The sequence below is a fragment of the Trachurus japonicus genome, chromosome 11 (assembly GCF_045865225.1).
Source record: "Trachurus japonicus isolate A0001 chromosome 11, Traja_1.0".
Lineage (NCBI taxonomy): Eukaryota > Metazoa > Chordata > Actinopteri > Carangiformes > Carangidae > Trachurus > Trachurus japonicus.
The window spans coordinates 20,909,973-20,934,775 of NC_140917.1; the positions used below are offsets into that span (position 1 = coordinate 20,909,973).

At 41.8% G+C, this 24,803-nt stretch overlaps 1 long non-coding RNA gene across 1 annotated transcript in view; it reads left to right on the forward strand.

Moving 5' to 3' along the window:
• The window catches only part of LOC146978763 (uncharacterized), a 32,977-nt gene continuing 8,174 nt past the window's right edge, over positions 1-24,803 (forward strand). Inside the window, exon 1 of the long non-coding RNA XR_015037112.1 lies at positions 1-116. This is a non-coding gene — a long non-coding RNA (uncharacterized LOC146978763). The remainder of the gene's footprint in view (positions 117-24,803) is intronic.

Genomic DNA, 24,803 nt, shown 5'->3' on the forward strand with positions numbered 1-24,803 from the left:
CAGCTCCACTTCTTCTCCACTCCGGCCGTCGAACCAACATTGAACCGAAACAAAGACCTGCAGAGGACTGAATGGCTCCAGTTTGAAGAGGAACGGGCTTTTCTTCACCTCCATGTGTGAGTACAGTGGCTCCACGATGTTATGTGTCTGTTTTCATCAGTTACCCGGGGCCATGGTAACCGTAGCTAAGCTCTGGCGCCGTTACCTAGGAACGTGTTCGGTTAGCTCGCTGCTGTCAGGGATTAGCGCGCGCTAACGGTGTTGGCTAGTTTGTTTTTGTTGGCTCTAGTGTACACGGAGTAACTTTATTCCGTTGTATTTGTTGTTGTTGTTGTCGTCGTTGTCGTTGTGTGTTTAGTGGACGCTTTCACTGAGCTGTGGTAGGCCTACTTATTGGTGACTGAGTACGGTTATTTACGGAGGAGGAGTATGGGAGAACTGCTGGGCCACATCTGGTGACCACTATCTGCACAATATTTAAAGTTTTTGCAACTGACAGGCTGCACCTCCGAATTTCATTGATTCATTAAAAACATTTGGCTAGAAAACAAATATTATTTACCACTTACTACCACTACTATGTACTACTATGCAGGGTGCCCATACCTTTGCTGCAGGCCTTTTTCCTTTTCTATCATTTTGAAAATGTAAAAGATGGAGAGAAAAAGAAAATATTGGTTTAAATGTAAAGGGAATGTGTCATCTGTAACTTTATGCCTTGTGGAGATTATTCATCTTCCACTACTACACTTGCTGTTCACATTAAAGCAGAAGTAAGCGATCCGGTCGTTTTGGCTAATGCTGCGTTCCAGGCAGGCTTTTGAGACCGTAAATTACAGCTTCAAGTCACAACTTACGATTTTGTAGCGTTCCAGGCAACCCACTCGTGTTTTTCCGACCTGTTTTACCTGTGAAAGTGCACTATAACGGCCACTCGTAACTTCCGACCCGTGAACTCGCACCAGATCGAACTGGTACGAGGTCGGAAAAACACGAGTTACGGGCTGCCTTGAACGCACCATAACAGTCCTACGTCACCACATTCACGCGCATCCCTTGGCTGCACACACAGCCCTGCATGCCATTCTCTCTCCTCATTGGATAAAAACTGTAGGATACGAGAAAAGTTTTCTCCTCGGCTCAGAGCAGAGTAGAGTGACTGACAGACCCGTGTTTCGGTCCAAACACTCTATGTAAGTGATTGCTGTCGGAAGATATAACTATTTAAGACTTATATTAACACAAATATATCGCTTACTTCTGCTTTAACAGAAATTTTGACCAGGGGAGGGGTGCCCAAGCTTTTGTATGCCACTGTAAGCTATGTCACAAACCTATGTAACTTAAGCATAAGCTATGCCATATCTCAGATTTCAAAATAACAAAAGTCAATAGAAGAATAAGTGTGTTGATGCAAAAACTAAAACCAAAAACTAAAAAGCTGTTTTCCAACTACAGGGCAAAGCAACATGCATCAGTACAAGTAAATACACAGTTACACGAGCTCATACTTATGTAAACAAAAACAGAACAACAAAAGCTCCAATTAAGGACACAAATGGAGGCCCATTTCCGTAGAAGAAATCAAGAATATACTGATTAAAAGCTGCAAGTAACCATTCAGCTGCTTGTAAATGTTTTCATATTCAAGTTCTGTTATCTTGGTGGCATGACCTGTAGAGGATGATGGGAAAAGGTCGGCTGATTACACCTGCCACGATGGAGTGAGTAACAGCCACCCACAATAGCGACACAGCCTTTGTTTGTGTGTTGAGAGTCTTTCCAGGAAAACTCCCCCTTGCTCAGAGGACAATTAAGATACTGTGAATATGTGCCTCTCCTGATAGGTTGACACAAAACCCTTTGAAAGGAAAAATACCTAAACAGCATGCATTTGCCAGTAATCGGTGGCATGCAAGAAAACGGAGGGATTCATCGCCGACATGGTGAATAATGGGAAACTGGTGTGGTGATTATTCTGAGAAATGTTCTTTTTTCAAAACCGAGACTACAAACACACTTTCATTTTCAATTTGAGCAAAAAGAACCTGAAATTCTGGGAATTTGATAAAAAAAGAAAATTTTGTCGATGCATCGGAAAATAAAATGTGAATAATTGAGACAGGCTTGTGCGTTATAGTTTCCACTTCACCAAAAAGACTGAAAGCTAAAGCCCAACCAAAAACATAAGCTCTCTGTGGGGATGAGGAGTCTATGACCTTGCTCAAATTAATACCTGGAACAAACATTAAAGCCGTTTCATCACATTTCTACCTTACTTTCCACCGTTCGTGGTCTGACTAGTTCTCTTTTAATTATGTCCTCTCATTGTGCTCTCTTCTTCTGGAGTAGTTTAACGGCTACTGACTGTAGAAATATGCTGTGTTCATGCAACGTTAGCAGAATCAGGAAAAAGTGGATCAACACCCTTTATTCCAACTTTGGAGCATTCACTCATTATTTCCAAGCACTTTGTAGATACATAAATAGACTAAAATTTAGTCGTTGTGGGGTAGTGAACGAAACAAGTTACTAAGCTTATAAGCTTAACTTGTTTCGTTCACCACCAATAGTAACACATTGTTCATATAAAATTTGCATAACTGAGTGTGTTCCAGGTCAAACAGTATGATGTGAACATGGTAATGATGCCACCCACCACTGATCTTGATGCATTCAACTCCTGTAGATGAAACGGAGCCATTTACATTTTCCTGTCTGCGTATGAACTGTAAAGTCAATTTTTGTGTCTATCTATCGCTAAGGATAGCAATCATGTGCTCATGGTCATACAAGACCGAGTTTGTAGCCATAAAGTCTTTTTTATAGCTCGTAATTTCAGCTTTTCATTTGTGAAAGAAAGGAGCTGGCTTTCTTTTAGTAGCTATGTGTTTCACTTGAAAAAAGGAAAAAAAAATCTGTCATTGCTGTTTCAATGAAGTCCTTGCAACAATATTTTTTTAACCAATGAGCCGGTTTTAGCTGCTGATGCACTGACACCAGTTTTCTAGATTCAATTTGCCCTCTCAATTTTTCCAATTCTAATGATTAGGACGGCTGCCCGGGTGTTTCGCCCACAGTGACGCCTGGAGCAGTGGTTTTTCCTTTGAGGGCCACAGTTGAGTGGCAACAGCTGAGTGGCTTGAGATGCAGAAGAGGCAGGTGGCGTCATTGTCTGCCCAGGCTTTGTTTATCCGTCCATGGCAGCTCCCTCTGGCAGTGGCACTCTGAGCTGGTCATTTTGAGATGATACAGTAGGACTTTGTGATTGTAATCACAAAAACTGTGTTGTTTTAAACAAATTGAGGCAATTCGGCTCAGCAAACGTAAGCTGTTAAAAGCATTTATATAGTAAGCTTTAAGAAATGTTTAGTAGGCTGATGCGTTATGTCCTCCAGCTGCCACATTTATCCACGTCATGGAAGACTTGACTAGAAAGTCACTTTGCTGCATGACACGAAGCCAGGAAATCAAAGCAAATTAACATACTGTAACCCAACAGTAAAGGCTTTTCTCCTCTGTGTTAACGCACCATTAAGCTGCTAAATTGGAGGACACAAGGGCAGAGTGTATAAGTCAAAGGACGTGGCGGCACAACAATTTCTCCTTATCGCTGCCTTATCTGTTTACACAGCTGTATATGTATGCAGACAGAAATCATATCTGAAAGGACAGAACACCACAATGAATCAGCGCCAAACACTTAAGTATGAATGAATCTAATGATTTTTTTGTCCTGCTATCATTTAAATTAGCAGCTCCTATCTTCACATCTGGAGGATTATATGATTTGATTTGGTAGTAATTACCCTTTAAAGGGTTAATGACTTTGCAATTGTTCCAGTGGAGTTGCCTTTTTAAATTTTTTTTATACCTTTTTTCTAATTGTGCTTGCTTACAAGTTCAACTGACTCAGTGTCTCCTTAGTGCTGTTAAACCATGTGTACAATTATGCCAGACAAATGGTCATAAAGGCAATTCCTCTACTAACATGTAAGCACGAGCTCAAGCAGTACAAGCGTCAAGTCTGACCTGAAAAATTTACATGCAGCTGGGGCAGAATAAGACCTAAGATAAATCAAAGCTCTGACTCATTAACTGATATTTTGCATAAAATCCAGACTATGTGAAGTGAAGGTGCAGTGAGCGTGCTTCCTCCCCTGCTTACACATAAAAGTCTCTAAGACCACAACTCAGTGGGCTAAATGTATTTAGCCCTGTGTGAATTATACGTCAATATGTAATATGTTTGTATGTCTGCCAAATCTGGGGGGCACATTACAGCTGGACTCTGCTGCCCTGACTGCATCCCTGCATTTACATCCTCATTATGTGGCAGCCTCTGCACTGCTTTGACTCCCACCTGACCACAGCTGTTCCACTGTCTAAAATAATAAGCCTTCTTTAGACTCTACAGAGGCCGTTTTTAAGTAAAGGAAAGCTTACAAAGACGGCGTAACAAGCAGGAAGGAGGTACTCCAAAATCGATTTGCATTCTGCCTCTCCTCCTCATACAGCCACAGTTCCCCCCCCTTAACAAACAAATTAACAGCAACTTTCATGAGGCTGCCTCAGCAATTACTTGTTCCAAATGCAATGCTCTTGAAAGCACTGAAAATTGTGCTGCACCACATTGCCAATTTTCATATTAGTTATGATTGCATCTGAGACTTTGTAATGACTGTCATCTGCTTGCTCACAGTTATTCTCAAAACAAAACGCAATTTTCAGAGTTCACTCAAGTGTGCCCTGTCTTCCTTGTTACATCATCTGGCTTTTGGCCATTTGCAAGAGTGATGACGGAGATATGTTTATATTGAATAAGTTACAGACATAAGGCGAAGCACCCTCTGAGAATACTATAGAGGAGAAATTGTTCCTCTACAAATGTGGCGTTTGTGTGTTTTCCAAGCTCCAAATATCACCCTGCTCCTCAGACATTCAGTTTTATTGGATTGGAAGAGCACATGATGCAAATAGCCCATAATGGCATATTCTCCTGAGACCAGGTTGAAACTGAGCATATTGGTCATATAATTTTGTTGGTGGACACTCTATCGTCGACGGGTAGATTGTGGAGCGATGGCTCCTCTCTGCCGGGCTGCTGCAGACAGCCCAGGGCACGCTCTAACTGGCACATGCCATCTGTCCGGAGATCTGGGGACCAAGGTGTTGCTTCCAAATGCGTGTCACACGTCAACTTCATTGTGAAATCAGAGCAGGATAGCAGTCGATCGCTTTCAGAGGCCGAGCTTAGGGTTTTCATTTCTTACTTGGGCAGCTGAGGTCAGGGCTCAGGGAAACGGAGATGATCCAGGACTGAAGAGTGATGGTGTACAGCAAGAGGTGAATTTGAATTTTAGGCCTGATAATCAGCTGGGACTTGGGGAGCCCCCCCGTGACTTCATCAGCTCCAGGAGCTAGCGGCGGCCTCGTCTCTCTCCACATAGTTAAGGGCTTTGCTTTACCTGTCTCTACAGAGGGGCCATTTGTTCAGATAGAGTGTCAGCATGCTGAGCTTCCTCTGCTAATGATTCTACAGGCAGTCGAGGTGCTGTCGCTAACAGCTCTGCCGAGAGAGAGACCTGACTCTGGTTTTCACTGCAGGGAGATTAGCCAGCATGTTACACCACATATCAGTATTCATGAAATTTTACACTCTTCTGTTTAAACCCCTTGGCGCTCTCCTTCTTGATTTCCGGTCATGTCTAGGGAGCACACTAGGGCAAATGAGCGTCCTCGTACTAATTGCTGTGCATTTGCATAAATGTTTGGCTTCCAGATGCTGTGGATGAAGCAGGACGGGATAACAGCTGGCTGGGTCACCTCTCCACCATGTGGGGGTGAACTCTTACCTCCACTCTGCTCTAATTCTCTTATTGTCTGTTTGAAATATCATTGACTGCGTTTACATGCACTTCAGTACCCCGATTTCAATCGGGTTTTTTAAGTGCCCTGTTTTTGTGTTCGTGCATGTAAACACCATTTCCCGATTCCAGAAATCGGGATAAGCTCATATCCCGATTTTGAGAAACCCGATTTTGCTGCCTGGAGAACTCCGAAAGAAACCAGGATATTGGAGCATGTAAACACAGTACCCCGATATCTGAAAGCTGCTCAGATACGTTACGTAACAAAATGGTGGCGACAACAAGAGCGCATTCTGGAGCGACGAGGAGACTATTAAGTTTTAATATGTTTTCATGCGAGGAAGTAACTGTTTAGATCCCCAATGTGCGGCCGGTTTATCCAAACGATGGCTGTGTACAAGCTTGATACGACGTTTTTCGGAGGAGTGAAGCTCCCCGTGTGTGAGCTGTGACCGGGACATCACAGAGGCAGCAGCCCTGTCTCCTGACGTGCTCGCCGGCCAGACTACTCGGGGGAGAAAACGATCTTTAATTAACTTACCCGTAGGTTTTTAGAGGTTAACCGCCGGCTGGTTAAATTCTTTTTAGGAGATAAATGCTGGTTTCATTGATGAAATCTAACAATTGTGGCAGTCGCATTAGTTTGTTTGAATTAAAAGTTAAGCTTCATGTGTGCATTAGAGGAGCAGTACTGCCTGGAGGCTCTGTAGCCTACGTGTGTACAGAAATCACCACTTTTACATCAATAAATGCATGTTTTACAATGAACCGATCAGTCTGCATTGAATTTCCCTTTCTTTTATTAAGTTATATAATATGGCAGCATTTTTAATTTGTAAATTTTCTGACCTACATATTTCCTAGTAGTTGCGCTTCCTGTTGTAAACAATAAACATGAATGAAACACACATACGCACGTAATCAGAAACCGGGATACTGTATTTATCATGTATACAGGGATACTGAATAACCGGGGTTCTCTAAGTTCTTGTAAACACCATACCCCGAATTTGATCAAAATATGGGGTACTTAAAAAACCCGATTAAAACCGGGGTACTGAAGTGCATGTAAACGCAGTCATTGATTCAGATCCCTTATTTTAATATGCTATATTGCATTTTGGCACTAGATTTTGTGGCATCTTCACCTTGTTGTTTTGGTTTAGCGACCTGGAACGAACCCACAGCATCAGCTCTGAGTTACCCTCAGTGTGTTGTTTGAGCAGCACCAGACTTCTGTTTTCAGCAAAAAAAATCACAAAAGCCCCACTATAAACAACCAGTTTAGTGCAAAACATAGCATATAACAGTGTTAGCAACTAGTTGGTGGACAGATTTGAACAGCTGGCAGTTTAAAGAAGCTATTTGGACACAATGGCTAACATTAACATAAGTAGCTGGTTACCTACCAACTTATTGGGTACTGGTCAGATGGTCTACAGTCAGGCTGAGGTTTAAGCTTACGAGAAAATAAACTGATCAGAGATTAAAGCAAAACAAGGCAGCTCCTTTCCACTTCTGGAGACGGCGCTTGTCTGAAGTCTGGTGCTGAACTTGCAAACAGCTGTTAATACCAGTGTTGGATTTGTAGCAACTGCAAAACATAAAAGTAGCTCTTTTTTCAGGCTTCAGCACCGACTAAATTAGAGTGACACGTGCATGACTCGTGGGCCTCTACTCTCTTTGCAATAGGCAAACATACGTTAACAGTCCCACCATATGAACCCAAGAGGTGATAACATAAGTACTGTGTTCACAGCTTGTTTCAGCTGCTCCCAAGTGGCCAATCAGTTATTGCAGCTTTAGGGATCTGTCAAACACCACCGGATGAGATGAGAAGGCTGAACCTCATTATTTCCTAAACGGAACTGTGTTTAGAGAGAGGGTGGAGGATAAATTCACAAAGACACCGTTTCAGATTTGTGCCTTTGGTGCTCACCATGTGGTCCAGTTCCTGCACTGTGGATGCTGCCAGGCAGGAGCAGAGCCCCTTTCATATCCTGACACACAATACTCACCCAAAGCTACTGTAGTATGATGGAGAAATTAGTCTGACAGTCAGGCCTAACCTGAAGAAAATATCAATATCTGCACGGCTTGCTGACATAATAACACGTTTGGTGAGAGGAAATTATAGGCCTAAAGTCAAATTTGAGCACATTTATAGAAAGTCAGGTGATCTAACATTCAGTTGAAGTACTAGTGAGGCATTGTCTGCAACACAATGTTTCACACAGTTTATAATATTATGGTGCATTGTGCTTTTTTTGTATCACTTCTTCTGCCAAACAATAAGAACGTTATAAAGGACTTTGATTCTGCTCCTGTGGAATAACAAAATCTGGACAAACTCTGCTGAAAAGACTAACATGGCATGAGTACAGTGTTATGGTTGTTCAGGAGACACTTCTAATAAAGTAAAGTCCGACTGTTTGTGTTTGCAGTGGAAAAATAAGATGCAAAACAGTGATATCACCCTGTACCAGAGCCTGAGTTACCTAACAAATCAATTGTAATTAGCTTTGATATTTACCTTAGGTAAGGTATGCCACCCAGGTACATTTACTGTGTATTTGTATTCATGGTGTGTGTAAAGCCGAGAATAATGAACTCTCACTCATGAGGCGCATTTTCATCACTCTCTGCCTGGTGGGTCAGCCAAAGCAGAGGAAATTCCAGTACTTCAAGAGCCTTGATTACGATAATAACAGCAGCACAGAAAACAAAGGATCAAGTCAGATGCGTGGGGAGTGTAAGGCTCGAAAGCCTTATTGTGATTAACACGAGGGTGTTTTAGCAGCATGTAATATTGGAGGGAATGTTAATAACAGCGTGAAGAGTCATGCAGCGCCGCGAATTGTGAAACAAGCGTCTACCAATTACACAGCAAAGTGCGAGGATTTTATTTAGATCTTACATACCTCAGTGTGTTTGACTCTGACTATGCATTAATGTTGATATTTAACTGATATAACGAGGCTTCTTTTGCTCTGGGATGGGGAAGATTTAATAGATCTGCAGCTCCATCACATTGGAGCACATCAGCGGACTCATAAAAAAGGGGGCCTGCAGGTTTTTCGAGTTAGATGCTCAGTTATCTACATTGTTAGGGAAGACAAATCAAATGTCCTGGTATTGACTTGTTGTTATTGCTGGTTTTTATTCCCGTAATTTGGTTTATATTCCAATTTTATGAGATGCAGTTTGCAAACTTTGTCACCGACCCCATGAATTATCCTCACACACTGACAAATATACCATGAGTCAGTCGTCACATTCAGTGTCTCTTATCACACAAAGTTACATTCATGGCTCTGTGGTTCAGTGAAAGAACGGTCAAGCTCTCGGACCCAGCAGGAGGTTGGCTGTGAACCCAATCATTAGGGGGGAAAAATGTCTGTGCGTGCGTCTGTGTGAATAGACTACAGAGGGGGGCATTCGCAGGCGTTGACAGAGGCCTGCCATCTAGGTAACTTGTCCTTGTCTGCCCGAGGCTTGTACAGTACAGGATGCAAACTGAAAATAAGCCTCACATCCTCCATACATACCCCACACACCTCAACCCATCAACCTTTCGCTTCAACAGCTGCCGTATGTGTCAACCAATAGAGGGTCCTCGTGTTTGCTGAGGTCAAAGTCATCTGTCAGACCGGCGAGACGGCTGGCTGACTCCGCTGAGGTAATTGGTAGCAGTGCTGCCTCCTAGGAGATGCTTGACAAAAATCATGCCATGTGTCAGGGAAATCCGTTCAGGGGACACAAGACTCTTGTTCCTCTGATGGCTCGCTGTGCTGAGAAGCAAACACACACACACATACGCACACACTGGATGCGACACAACACATGAAAAAGACTCTCAGTCGTGATCAGGCACGGCACCGATCAAAGGCAGTTTACACTTCTTCTTTTTTTTTTGCCCCAGACGATATAAGCACTACCGTACATACAAGATGCTTTAATATGCCGCCCAAGCGCCTGGTGAAGTTCAGAGTTGCATTGTAAATTGTGGCTATAATGAACGGTTTTTTAAAGCGAGGCCGGGGCTGGAGTTTTATTGCCGTTAACAATGGATATGTATGACTGAAGAGGTGGTTTGAAATGTGACATATATGTGTCTTAGAAATCACCCCTGGAGATGTTTTAGCTCCAGGCCAGGGATAACTTCCAATCACATCTCAAGGCCAATTCTACAGTTGCCAGGATACAGACTTTCATATAAGGAGGAGCACCAGTCAGGTTTTATACGGCTGGGCCAAGTAGTGAAAATCTGGGAGCTAGTTAACCATCTTCCCTCTAATTCTCCTAACTCTGCCAAGAAAATTATGTTTTTATTCCCTTTTGTTTAATTTCTATCTCAGTTAACAGGAATTAATTAACAGACTGCAAAGAAATTTGGCCTAAAGTTAGACTAGAGACAGAGAAAGAAGAAATGATTAGTGTTTGAGTAGCTATAGTGTTATTACCTTTTTGCTCATATTGGCAAAGTTAAAAAATAAGAGATTTATCACCCAACGCTGCATTTGTATTCAGCTCTGTTCCGCTGTTAGACCTTTGCTCAGACCTGCACCTTTTTTTAATCCTCACTGTGGTGTTTGCTCCGTGGCACAGTGGCCTCAAGGTGCTCAGGCAGACTCGCACTCATCTTGTCGCCTTTAAAACTCCTCTAAAGGGAGTGGCGGGTATTGTTTATAAAGTGCTAAAATCTGACCTCCACAGACCGTCTGACCTGTAAGATAGAAAACCTTGAAGTCACAACTCTAATAATTAAAGTCTAAGCCCATCTTTGTGTCACAGTGTGGGGCTTTTGGCCTGCAGTGTGACATCAAGGTCTCGTTGACGTCCATCATCACATCCCCGCTGTCTCTCAGAATGAGTGAGTTGTCTGAAGCCTGGCCTTTGAAGCCCGTTACTGAGTCAGCTGAATGAGACACAAAATCACAGTAACTGAGGAATTGGGTTGGTGAATTGTGTATGCCTTTAAAGATATGCAAAAATGAAAGGGATAGTTCAACATTTTAGCAAATTTGCCAATTGCCATAATCCCTATATTCATAGGAGTTGGTTCAATCATTACCATTTAATTGTCAGTGCATGTTGTTTTGAGAGCCGCAGGGCAGAGATGCGAGCTACTCAGCGAACACAATTGAGGTAACGGTACAGGTCCCCTGTCCCTCAAAACTCATCAAATATGCCGTCCATCAACTCCAAAGTGGAGAAGTTGTGACCTGCACATTCACCACGCTGTGAAATAATAATGTAACATTACGAGACAGAGTTGTTTTCGAGACAAATAGCCGGAACTACATTCCAGACACGGCTCCTGGGCGGAGTGATTTCAAAAGCACAAGTAGTTCAAGTATTTGCTCCGTGTTTCGTAACATAATTATAAATGATTATTTCATAGCGTGGTAATGAACCAACTCCTATGACTACAGGGAATATGGCAATGGGCGAATCTTTAAGTTTGCTGACCAGTGATACGTGTTGTGAGCTACTGCTACTGTATATTTGAAGCATTTGAAAAAGTAGGCTACAGTATATGTTACATAAGGTGAGTTTTTTCACACTGCTCTCTACTCAGACAAAGGAGGAATCTCAAGGTGTCATAAAACCTGGCTGATAAAGTGTCCTCCTGAGGTCTTCTCTCTGCAGCCTCTGCCTTGTCCTTTCACTTTTCTCTGCTGTTCATCTTTCTTTTTTCCTTTATGACTGTACTAGAAGTATATTGGGTGAAAAGGGTCACAGTATAAGGCGAATAAAACAGGCAGACATCACATGTTGGTCTATATCCTGCAGAGATGTTCCTTAGCGTTTCTTTTTTTTTTTTTAAGACAAATGCCAACTGAGAATCTTTTGACTTTGGTGCGACTGAAGGTCTATCCCAGCTCTTTTGATTTTGCTCAGCAGGAGGGCACTGGACTGCAGGATGAGCACGGCGCTCTGAGACTCTGAGCAGCTAAAACCAGATGGCTCAGAGAGGTGGGATCTTCTGACAAGCGCAGGCCGCCGTGGGCTTGTGGGATGTGGCTGCTGAGAGGTGGGCTGCCTTAGCTGGACACCACTTCAATAGACACCTGCAGCTCTCTCTTTATGGTATTGGATTCACCCCTTTTTTTGGTTCAGTGGAGAGTGATTGCAGGGGAGAGACAGAGAGAGAGAGAGAGGGAGCATGGCGGGGATGTGGAGATGGAGGGAAAGGGGAGTAACAGAGATCAGAGGCACAGAGGATTTACAGACCAGCAAGAGAGAGAGACAAAAAGATGCAAAGGAAGGTTAGACAGCGTGAAAGCAAACAGGATGGAGGAAAGGAATTAAGGTTTTAAGCTGCAGTAACACTCAAATCACTTCTTTTTATAGTGCACATCAACAGGCATGCTAACTGTTCCATGAGGCTGCACATGGGAACAATGCTGCTTTGAACTAAATGCTAAGTTGGATGCTACCATGCTCACAAAGATTGCATGTTTCTGTTAAGCATTTACAGTGTAATTTACCATATTAGCGTTGCGAGAGGAGGAGAAATATAGCTGTGTGTTAAATGAAGGTAGTGCGTTATATGTTATCCTGATGCTGTACTGCGGTGCATCTTAAAACATTGTTGATATCTGAAAAGACAACTCTCTTTCTACTCAAATGGAAAAAAACGGATAATTCGTATGCACGGTACTGTATTAAGTTCAGAGGTGGAGATTGAGTGAAGATGGGAAAGAGAAATGTTAGAAGCTGGCATGAGAGGAGGGATGCAGAGTGATAGTGCAGTGCCTGGGAGGCCGATCGACACCTTATGTACATAGGATACGGTCTGTTCCTGTTGACCATGGTGACAGATGTGTTTAAACAGGAAACAAGTGGCTTTATTGTCACCATCATCGACTTTTATCCATTGTATCATCACCTCGTTGCTTACACAGTGGAGGAAGTTGGGCGTCTGTGGCAGTGTAAGAAATAGCACAAACCATAACATTTCACAATGACAGGGTGATTATGTGCTTTATTGTGCTGTCTCATTGTGAATCGCCGGCTTACTTTTGCAATCACTTCCTTTTCTTTTATTCCTTCTGCTTTTGTTTGCAAATCAGCCTTGAAACTATCTTGTTATTTACCTTAACCTTCAGAGCACAGACAGAAATACCAGATAATCACATATTCAAACCAGCTAATATCATTGTTAACAATAACAACAATTTATGGATGTGCTGGCCTTAACCTTTGAGTTCTTCAGCACTTGTGCAGCTCAAGCCAGTAGAGAACGAGAGCACTTGGATAATAGCTTTGTAAGCTCTCTGACGTGCCGAGACGCTCTCCAGCGCAAACGTAATTACGGCCTGACAGCGGGTGGAGGCCCTCACAAAGGCCCAATAATCAGAGGCGGGTGATCGGAGCTTGCAGCTCATGACCAGCAGAGGCAGTGACGCTGAAAGGTAATTAAAGTCACCCGCAGAGTGGAGCCATGCAAACTGCACTCACAGCTTGCAAAAACACCCCTTCCTCACTTTGCGCTGTTCTATTGTTCTCTCTCTCTCTCTCTCCTTGGTCTTCTCTTCCCTCATATCCTCCTGGATTTCTTTCCTTTACCTCCTTCCTAACCCTGGGCTATCCTCCCCTAAACTCCTGCCTTTCCTCACCCTAATCCGTCCATCATTCTTCCTGTGAGTGTTGCATTCTTCTTGCCATCCATCACCCGCCGACTCATGAACACAGCAGCTGCCTGTTAAGTGCAAAACTGCTGAATTAATGGACCTCGACAACCCTCAACTCCATGCCACACACTTACACAGGGCACATGTTCCTCCCAAAACACTCAGTTAAATCGATCTTTACCTCAAGTTTTTATTGCATACTAGTTGTACAAAGTAAACACTTGAGGACCGAGCATTGATTCTTCATGTACTATACTCTCCCTATCTCTATTACTAGGGATGCACCATAACTGTTGGTACAGATAATTATCGGTCCGGTATTGGCTGATAATTATCGGCATAATTGTTGGCCCAAATACACAGATAAGTCCAATAATGACATGTTTTGCCAATTAATAGAACCAGTTATAGTTAGCCAACATTGCCTTGATTTCTGTCAAGTGGATTGGAAAGAATAATGAATGGTGATTATTGAGGGGTCACAACTGTTCTGGTTTTTGTTGTGATTACAGTAGTGATGTCGGTTGTATTATTTGTGTTAAGTCAGAGGCAGAGATATAATGTCAGGAGGTAGAGCGGGTCGTCCAATAATCAGAGGGTTGGCGGTTCGAATCCCGCTCTCTCCCAGTCTCTGTCGTAGTGTCCTTGGGCAAGACACCTTACCCACCTTGTGTGAATGTGTATGAATGATCTTGGTGGTGGTTGGAGGGGCCGTTTGGCACACATTGGCAGCCACGCTTCTGTCGGTCGGGGACATACGTAGCTTATCACCACCGGTGTGAATGTGGTATGAATGAATGATGGTTTCTGTACGCGCTTTGGGTATCGGCTATATAAATGTAAACCATTATTATTATTATTAATAATGTTAAATACTTAATTACTCACTACATCTTAGCCTTTCTTAACCTCAGGTGTGTATGGTTATTGGTATCAGCATCAATTATCAATTATTGGTATGGGTCAAAAAAAAAAAAAAATCGTGCATCCCTATCTGTTACTACATAGATGTAGTGGTTATGTATCATTCTCACAGACTTCTTCTTGTACATGTTTTCATTCATCTTGAGGTCGTACCTGGTGTTGCCTCTGCGAGTGGAGTCATTGGTGAATAAAAATGCAATAAAATGGTTTTTTTAGGAATTGGGAATCCTGGGATTTTATTCCAAGACACTTAAGACACCTGAGACCGGAGACTAGAGGGCATCCTCTGAAAACATGCAGATACTCTATCAGTATTCTGGTGACATTTAGTTTGGTTTGAACTGTCTGACTGTAAACTTTATTTTGTGTCTGTGTAATGTAGCATGAAACCTACAGTGATTGAACTGATGAGCAGTTTGTCTTTAGATTAGATTAGATTAGATTAATACAGTACATCAGCCCTAGTTTGTCCCTGTCACGTTCAAGGCCCTGTCCTTTGAGGTTACAGTTCCCAGGGTGGATTTCTGATCCCAACTGTGCGTACAGGCACCAACAAAACTGAGGATTGAGCTTCTAGGGAAAAAAAAGTCATTTTCTAAGTGACATTTTCTATTACATAGATCTTGAAGCCCATAGATTTCCCCCGAGGTCAATCTGTTTCAATATAGACTGGAATTCTTTGGTAAATTTTAATTATAACAAATTGGAGAGAGGTCACAGAGCTTGACATTACATCCCATATATTTTTGGACATCAGACTAAGTTTCCACAGAATCGCCAAATACCAGTCCAGACATTTTACGCGCTGACCTAACTTTTATTATAGAGAGTTAGTACATCTGCAATTCTGTGTGGTTTCACCTGTTCTTGATCTGTTTGGTGTAGCGGCTTCTTTGTTGCACCAGGTTGGCAGGAGCTTTATCTCAAATGATCAATATAGTATAAACTCAGGTCCTGCCAGACCTCCAGAGGGGCTTCAGCCGGTGAGGTGTACGCAGCCCGATGCAATGTCTTCTTACCAGTCCAAATGACTTTAGAGAGGGAATGTAATTCATCAAAGTGTTTAGCTGGTGGGAGCTAGGGATCACCAACTTTCCTTTTAAAGCAGGGGGGTGTCTCTCTAATATTACTTGCTGCAGAGTGTGAGCTTATCTCTAGCTAAGCCTTTGTGCTATGCAAAGGAGTGAAAGATTACCCTTTCACTGTTCCCCTGTTCATAACCCCCAGGCTCACCCATGGGGAGCTCAGAGTAAATGGAGAAAGGGGGTGGGGGGCATTGTGCAAGTATGTGGATTGGTGACTAAATCCCTTCATCATCTTGTCATGTTTGGCACAGTTCAGGCACTGTACACAGTTTGGTGTCTGTCCTGCTGACACCTTAACTAATGACAGGATGTTTAAGAAATAAATAGTCATTCTATTAAGTTCTCACAGTTTCTCCCACTCGGGAGCAGCCAGAGAGCATGCATGTACGATGGTGATGAGCCAGCAGAGCAGGCATCAGTAGTGGATTAAAAAGAGTGTAGACAGCATGTCAGGGGAACGTGTGTGTTTAATCCTTCCCCTGAGGATCAATGAACTTCAGTTCAATTAGACATAACACGCATGTCATTTTGTTAAGACTGCAAGAACATGAGGTTCATGCGTGGCGTGCGGTGGTTTGCTCAATTTACTTGAATCCTCAAACATAGGAATTAGGGCTGTCCCGATTATCATATTTAGATAATCAATTATTCGCGGACATAAAATCGATCAAAATCGAAGCTTCGACAGCTGGGGGGTGCGCGATCGTAACGATGAGAACCGGTGTCAAAAAGGAAAAAAGGAAAAAAAATCGATCACGGACTTCATGATCGATTACCATGGCAAACGATTTTTTTGGGTCAGCCCTAATAGGAATACCACAGTCTGAATATTCTGCAAATTGATGACTTGTTGCTTAATTCAGTAACATCAAAATGGGGTGGAAATTACATCAACAATATCATCATGATACTTGATGATATGACTTTGTTACAGTTGTAAACATTTTGCACTATCCCTCCTTAGTATTGCAATTACACATTGTCATAAAGTTGAGTTTATTACCTTTTCCCAACTGCAAAAAGGTAATAAGAAAGTAAAACTGTGTCGACATGTGTTTTATCTAGATAAAGGTTTCATTCTTGCAAAATTGGATTTTCAAGCAAACAGACTGACCAACACAGTCATAAAAAGTACTCTAGTATTCTTGTACAAAAAACTTAAAATTGAATTTGCAATTACCTTAAAAGATTGATACTTGGTGTCTGTGTATCAATACAATATTGCCACACAAAATATTGTGATACTATGTCATATCTAAACCCCCCACGCCCCCACTAGTGATAATATGAGAGGGGTTTTGTGGAGTTTCAGCTGTTTTGCTTCTGGGCCCACAGCTTTACTCTGTTGGTTCACTCTCACGTCGTTTTTGGACACAGCAGGTAGCTGTTTGAAAATCACCCCACAGCAGACCATAGCTAGTGACTCACTGGTGAACAAGGCACTGCATTTTGACAGCTGAAGAAGAGACAGTTATTTGCCTTATTTGAGTTGGTGTGAAGAGAAACAGGCCTCAGATTAGAGCGAATACTTGACTTTTATTCATCAGGTACCAGAAACTTAACCTGAAATGAAGTCTAATGTTGCTGGATATGTAAAAACGCAACTATTTACACTGTTATTGGAGCATTTGGCAGCTAAACAGCCAGATATTTCCCCCAGCAGCAAAACACATCCTAAGCAAAAAGTTAATGTTGGATATAAATATTCTTCATTTGACTCCAGACGAATGTCGATGTTGCTTCTGAACTTCTGGGCAGGTCAGAGACGTTATTAGGACTTTGGTATGGTACATTATGTTACCATATGAGTGAGAGAGAGCTGTGGCCAAAAAAGTGAGTGAGTCCCATTTCTCTTTCACTCTTTTGAGTGATAACCTGAGTGGTGAACGTAATACATTTGGTGTCTACTGACTGTCCAACAGATTTATCTGCCACCATAAAAAGCAGCAGGATAAGAAATGAAACGTAATAACATACATGTACCTCACTTGAGTAAATAAACTCTTAATGTCCTGGTAGCCACTGGACATATGAACAGGCGCCGTGGTTCTCCATCTCTCTTTTCTCCTTTTATTTTTAGCTTCTCAAGTGTGTTGTTGTGGATGTGGGTATGCGAGGAGGACAAGGGTTAATGCTGCTGGGTAACACACAATGGTACCTATGTACTCAACATCTAATCCACTGGCTTGAAGTGAACAGCAAGTTGGCTAATGGGCATTTTTAGAGAATAAGAATCATTACAAAGCTCAATGGCATGAAAGACCACAAAGGCGGTAGCCATAGCCACTGTATACTCATTTGGTCCACGCTGCCCTGTGTGACAGAGCAAATCCCCTTACACTGTGCTCTTTGTTTAATTTTGAGCTAATCTGTTTGGCCGATGCACTATTTTCTCTCTGCCATCAGTAAAAGAAAGTGCTGATCTATCATTTTTGCAGCCAGGGGGTTAGGAATTAAGCAGCTTATGTATACAGTACACCCTCGTGTGGAGCAATACAAATGTCAGGTCTCTCTCTAACTAACTGGTTTAGTATTAAAATACCATTACAGGTCAGCTCTCATGCTGTGCAGGATTTAATTTTCTTTCTTATGACAATATTTTGGAGGAGCCTTTTAACCTTCCTACAAGAAATAATCAACTCCTTCATCCGAAAAACACAATCATTTCTGCTCTCCTCACAGGCGTGTGTTTATTGCTCAGAGATTAGCAGCGATTGTATTCAAGCACCAGGGTCTGTAGAGGGGAAGTAAAAAGTTGGGAATTATTAGGCAAGTTGACACAGTGCCTTTTGAACAAGGCAGCGCTGGAAGCACAAGATACCATGTGCTGCTTGAAGCATGAGTGACATGCACGAGAGGAAAACCCCTCACAGGATGACAACAGGAGAACGGCAGCATTTTAGTATTAACCAGAGAAGTACGGCTGCACTCGAGGAAGGGCGAGGACACTAGCTTTGCACTTTAAATAAAATCCCAAAGGAAAGCATGGCATCACAGCAGTATGCTTCACTATGAGAGAGTAAAAAGGGAAAAAAAGGCTCCGACCTTGGTTTTATTATGTTTTTTTTCCTGCAGCCCAGTGAGGTGGTCAGATCAAAGTGTGCAAGATTGTCTATCTGTGTTAGTCTTGTGATGATTCTGCCGCGATGGGCCTGAGCGCCACATGACTCTGGCCACAGATAATCACAATTGGCACTATAAGTAGAGCATGGCAGAATTTAGAGAAATCCAGATTATTTGGAGCTGTCTGTCAGTGTGGTTTTTATGAATGACACAAAGCTTTCAGGGAACGCTCTGGTACACCCCATTGTCTCCATTTGTGGCGGCCGTGAGTCAGTGATGTCAGCGTTAATACTGCAGCCTGAGTGCACAAAGCCAGCGCTGGAATAACACATTTCTAGGAAACTGCAGCAAAACATACAGTGGTTTTCATGAAATGACATGCAGACTATTTTCTGTAGCGGTTAGCAGTGAATGGACGTAGCCTGCTACTGAGTTCATGTGTGATGTCAAACACCTGGCCTGCCTCGTAAAATAGATCGCTTGTTTTGTTCTAACCAGGAGAGCGCATACTTGAGGGAAGGATGTCGTGAGTTCAAGTTCAATCCTCTGCCACCCTTTAAAGTGTCTCTTTAATCTTTAATACAATAAAGGAGGAAACACTTCAGTCAAGGTGAAATCTCATAGAAAATGAACACAGCAGTGATATTACAATACAGCATGGGGAAATATATTCTCACATAATTAACATGAATTCATTTCACCCGACATTTGAATCATCTTCTTAGCTATGTTGAGCAACTCCAACACGAAACAGGAAGATCAAATATGTAGATGTTCTCACAGTAATGACTGATTTACAGGACATTTGTCGGAGCAGTAACATAATTATTTTAGGAGCCACTGAGAACACAAATTTATATATTCCACATGTGCTTTGTTAAAACAAGTTTATTTTTAGACCAAGGAAAGGAAAAACTGGTTCCACAGACAGATGGACAATTTCACAACCAAACCATTCAAACAGTATTGGGTCTGTTGAGTTTTAAGACCTCATAAAACCCAGATCTGAGGTTGTTTCATTTTGTAAGTCCTCAAATAAAAATACAGGGTGGGACTGCATGAGTATGGGAAAGCCAATGACAACCCAGTGGTGTGAGGTTGTCTGATACACTTCAGTTATGTCCAGCAGATGCATAAAACACAAGCATACAGTAATATGCAGTTCTCACTGTTAATATCATAACATCATATTTACAAGAACCATAACCTAGAGTCCACCTGTACCAGTTCGAAAGAAGACGTTTCATTATAAAGCATTATAAAGAAAAACTTGTCCGTGTGCATGAAAACACTGCCCTCTCCTGGGAATGTGTTGTCATTATGTTTTCTAACAGTTCACCTCATACTGTAGTCAATGGTTATGGAGTCTGATAAGATTTCTTACAAGTGATTATCCATAGAGATAAAAGATCGACTAATCTTCAACACAATTTGATGTACTGTTGTTTTGTGGCTATGATATTAGAAAGAAGAGCTCTACTGCTCTGTCTCCATTGGAGATTTCACAGCAAAGAGCATCCTGGACACAGCTGACCCTATAGCCGACTCCCGAAGCAGAGATTTTACTTTGGTTAATCAGTTGCTTTAAAGCAGCTATTTGTTAGCATTAACAGTTGTTTACCTAGCAGGCCTAGCAAGAGCTTCAGCCATCAGAAACACAAACGTTTCCATACATCACCTGAGCAGCGCTACTTCCTCAGACTGGATAAGACAGTGACTCAGTATCCGACAATAACAAACTGGTTAACGTGCTAATGTCGGTACAATGGAAGAAGTGATGGAGGCAGAACAAGAAGGTTGTTTGTATGATTCTGAACTTGTCTCAAGAAAACGAATACTAACACACAACACACAACACTTTATGGGTTCTCTCTGCGTACTTGGGCATCCTCTCCAAGATATGCACACTTTAAAATTTCCCGTAGGTGTTCTTGTCAGTGTGTGAGGTTATGCCGACCCTATGATAGACAGGCGACCTGTCCAGGCTGTACCCCACTCTCGCCCTGTGTCAGCTGGAATTGGTTCCCTGCACAGATAAGTGGCACAGAAAATGGATGTAGATGGATGTTTCCTGTCTGAACACTGACTATAAAAGAGGTTTTCTGCCTTAAATTATTCTGCACAAGCTTGTCTATCAGTTTGAGGCTACATAGCAGTTGGTAGAAAAAACACATTGATTGATTTTAATTTTTGTTCACAAACTCCTTCAAGTCATGATAAACAAAGTAAATAAAGGCACCCAGGGCCGTTCCATCAGCAGGTTTTAATATGTGAACAATGTTTTTCTGTTTCGCCTTGTCTGAATAGAAAACAATCATGGTGGTGGTACCGCTGAGCCCCGAGGGTCCACTTTGTTTGAAATAACCTCATCAGAGAAATACTCTTTATTCCTCTCCTGTCGGTGTTTAAGAGGCTGTTGACCCGACAACACCCACAGACTTACTCTGTCAGAGGAGCGAAAGACATGAGGCTGTGCCATGTTTTCCTGCAATGCCCGTTTTTATCAGGCTGCAAGAACTAATGATTGTTGTCGAGGCTGATTGATTTGATTTTTAGTGTTTCTCGATTAAAGTTCTAGTTGTGCAACAGAGCAATATTTTTACAAGTGGACTTAGTTGGTTTTATTTGTCCTTGCGTATAAACGTAAAGGGGAATAATAAACTTACCTGCCAGTTTCATATTTTTGATAACACTAATCAACAGGTGGTAGTACGGCACAAAGATCAACAAAGGCAGAGAAGCAGAAGACTGCAAGTCGGTAAACATGGAGGCAAACAATACAGGTGTCAACTGTTCGTGTGATTATCAAAATAGATGGAAATTCATTCATAGTTGGCAAACTAATCGTCTTTCTGGGTCTACATTGGGCTTCATTTCAGCATAGACAAACAACTCTAACAAACTTGAAATAATCTGTTACACATTCTAATAAGGTACACGTTGTAAGTTAACTAACAGCTTTTTTTTTATTTTTTATTTTTTATTTTTTAACACATATCTTTATTGATTTTTCAGTCTTTACACAATTCCCCTTCCTCCCCCCAACCCTGAACTGGAGCCAACAGTTAAACAGCATGAAAAATGACATTTCCTTTGAAAAATTAAAAACAAAAATACAAAAACAATATACCGTACATCTGCCTGTCTTCTAGTTAAATTTTTTACATAATCAATTGAAATAAATAGGCACAAGTGAGAGAAAAAGATGGAAAAAAAAAAATAATAATAATAATAAAATAAAATAAAAAAAAATACATAAATAAATAAAAATAAAAATAGAGAGAAACATACATGCAGTATATTCAAAATATATCTATACGTGTTTTGTTTTTTTTGTTTGTTTTTTTTAAGGAAAAGGATAGTATTTCTGTATGTAACATTAAAAAGACAACTAACAGCTTTTTAATTAAAATTAATGTATCAAAGCTTTATTGATCAGCAAAAGTTGATTAGCATTAGTCTTACTAGTTCGACTGCTAATATTCTGAAAAGAGCTGCACATGCACATTTGCATGGAAATCCATTTTCCTTCCATCCATCTATCCATTGTCTATACCACTTACCTGTGTGACAGGTTGCCAGTTTATTGCAGAGCTGACATAGAGACAGAGAACCTAGAGAGATCCCACGCAGACTGAAAGGCTGCACGCCACCGTACTCACAAAATCCATTTTGGTAACAGTTAACATAAATGTAATGAAATGACTATCTAGTGCCTTCCCAAGAAACTATGGCAATTGTCAATACAGGATCATACACCTCAAATGCAATTAATTATGTCATATCTCTCACTAAAGTATCTTTGCTATAAAGTTGCAGTTTCTTAAAAAGAAAAAAGAAAAAAAGCCCTGCACTGTATCTGTCATACTCCTAAAGCTGCAGTTTGCTGTGCCTCCACAAGGTGACAGCAGAGATCACAACTTCATTTATTTCAAATGAATCCCAGGTATGCCCTTTGTGATTTAAGATGACAGTTGAAAATACCAGCATTATAACAAGCCTTCGGTGTCCTCTCTGAACTATAATCGGCACAACCTTCCTCAGATTCCTTCAGGGGCTTTTATTGTGAAATAAATCAGGTCAGAGTAATTTAAACAGGGGAGGCTGTTTCCATTGCATCAGTGCAGCGCGCGGCAGTGCCAGCGAGTTCCAGGAAGAAGCACAATGCCTAACATCACCTCAGAGTGGAGAGTGGAGCAGGTGCTTTACTGTCAAATCTCAGATCTGCTTCTTCACTTCCTTGTGTGGGCTCTGAGTGAAACCTCGGGTTACAACCTTTTGTATGATCCACGGGGGAAAACCAACAACAAACAACACAGTTTTTATCAGGAAAGTTTACATTCCTCAATGATACACATGTTTTATTTGAATGCAACAGGTGACTGCAGTATTACCCACTCTGTTGTATAATGTGTATTTAAAAAATGAAGTCACACAGGACCAAGGAAATACCCTATGACACTCCAGTGTGTGCAACATCCATTTTGTTATGAGGAAGTTTGTGGAGTCTGTTGTTTTAAGGATTACGCCACATGCTTGGGAAACTATAATGATCCCGGATAACCAGGAAGGATAAAGTTTACACTTGTGGCCAAGGGACAGGATGAGCTCACACAGCCACACACAATACAGTAGAGCCCATTTGTTAACACCTCGTCTCATTTTTACCTCACCTATCCTTACTGAAGCTTTAAACTAATGTACCCTTGTTTTACATTTGGGAGCTTTACCTGTTAGAAAGCCTAAAAATGGGCCTGGCTCTGTCAAAAAGTAACAAGACCTGCCTACCAAGACCACCCCAACTTTACTCATTACTAATTTATATCTTGTTTGGTTCATACTTAAGTAAAAAACAGCTACAACAAAAAAAAAAAGCTGAAGCATAAATGGAAGACTGTGTGTTTTCTGGGAGGTTATGAGTCAGTGTCTTTAAAGGTGTGTTGTTGGGCTGATTTTTATTACCTTTGGGCTAGTTGTTTCCCAATTTCCAGTTTTGTATGCTAGCTGAGCTAACTAGCTCTTGGCTTCATATCAAGTGTGTAGAAATAGAGTGGGCTGGTGAAAATACTGAAATACATCCCCCATTAAATCTTGTATCTCGTGAATGAGGAGTTCCCACAAACAAACTCCCATCTCGAACACACCCTTTCCCACACATGTACACATTTCTCTAGATATTCATTATTTGACCCATTATTAGCCTACTTTTAGGGGCCCCTGTCATTCCCGGAGGAGTGCGACTCTGACGTGTTAGGCAATCGTGGGTTTGGCAGCTTCCCAGCAGCTGAGGCACTCCAGTAACCCTGTTGATACTTAATCTGACTCTTGTGCTCTCACGCACACACATACACACACACAAATGTGGACTTGCAGGCAGGTATGCGCATGTACATGCACACACTACGCTTACGCAAGCCCCAGCCAGCCATGCCTTGGGTAGTCATAACACAGAGAGGGGTGGAGACGCGCCAAGCTCTTATAGGTCAAACTGTGAGTCACAAGAAAAAGTGGATTACATATAAAAGAACATGGGCATGTGAGTTTAAATGGTGCTGGTGGTCCGTGTTTGATGGTTTGACCTCAAGACAAAAAGGAAAGTACGCTCCCTCTTGCGTATTCCAGGAAAAGACACCGACCCATTATTGACATTTGTGTGTTTGAGGAGTTAAATGTTACATTACGCAAAGGTCAGAGAGGAGTAAGCGGTTAGAGGCAGAGATGGAGAGAGGGAGAGTTTTTCTCCCTTGCAGGGATGAAATTGAAAGTGCTGAAGAAAATGAGAAAATGTATCAAGTTCACTGGCAGTGATGAAGAGCTGTGTGGGGAGAAGTCTTTCAGGGAAACCTTCCAGGCATGCGGCTGAGCTGTGTAATGTAATGTGCAGGTGTTTGCAAGGGTGGGTGTGTGTGTGAGTGCGAGAGAGAGGGAGAGGGAGAGAGGAGGACAAGCAGTAATGGAAAGAAAAATCTGTATGAATATGAAAAAATGTGATCTTTATTCAACAACTCCACACATATTTCAAATATACATATTTACATCTTTTGTACAACGAATATAACTCTTGTGTGTAACCTGTCTGGAGCCATAAAAGCCTCTAGGTTGTGTCACAAATACATAATTCACAGTGCAATATGAAGTTTGTGCACCCGTGTCAGTTTACTCTACGTGTCACATGAACATGTGACTCACTCTACATGTATGAACCGAACAAAATCATAAAT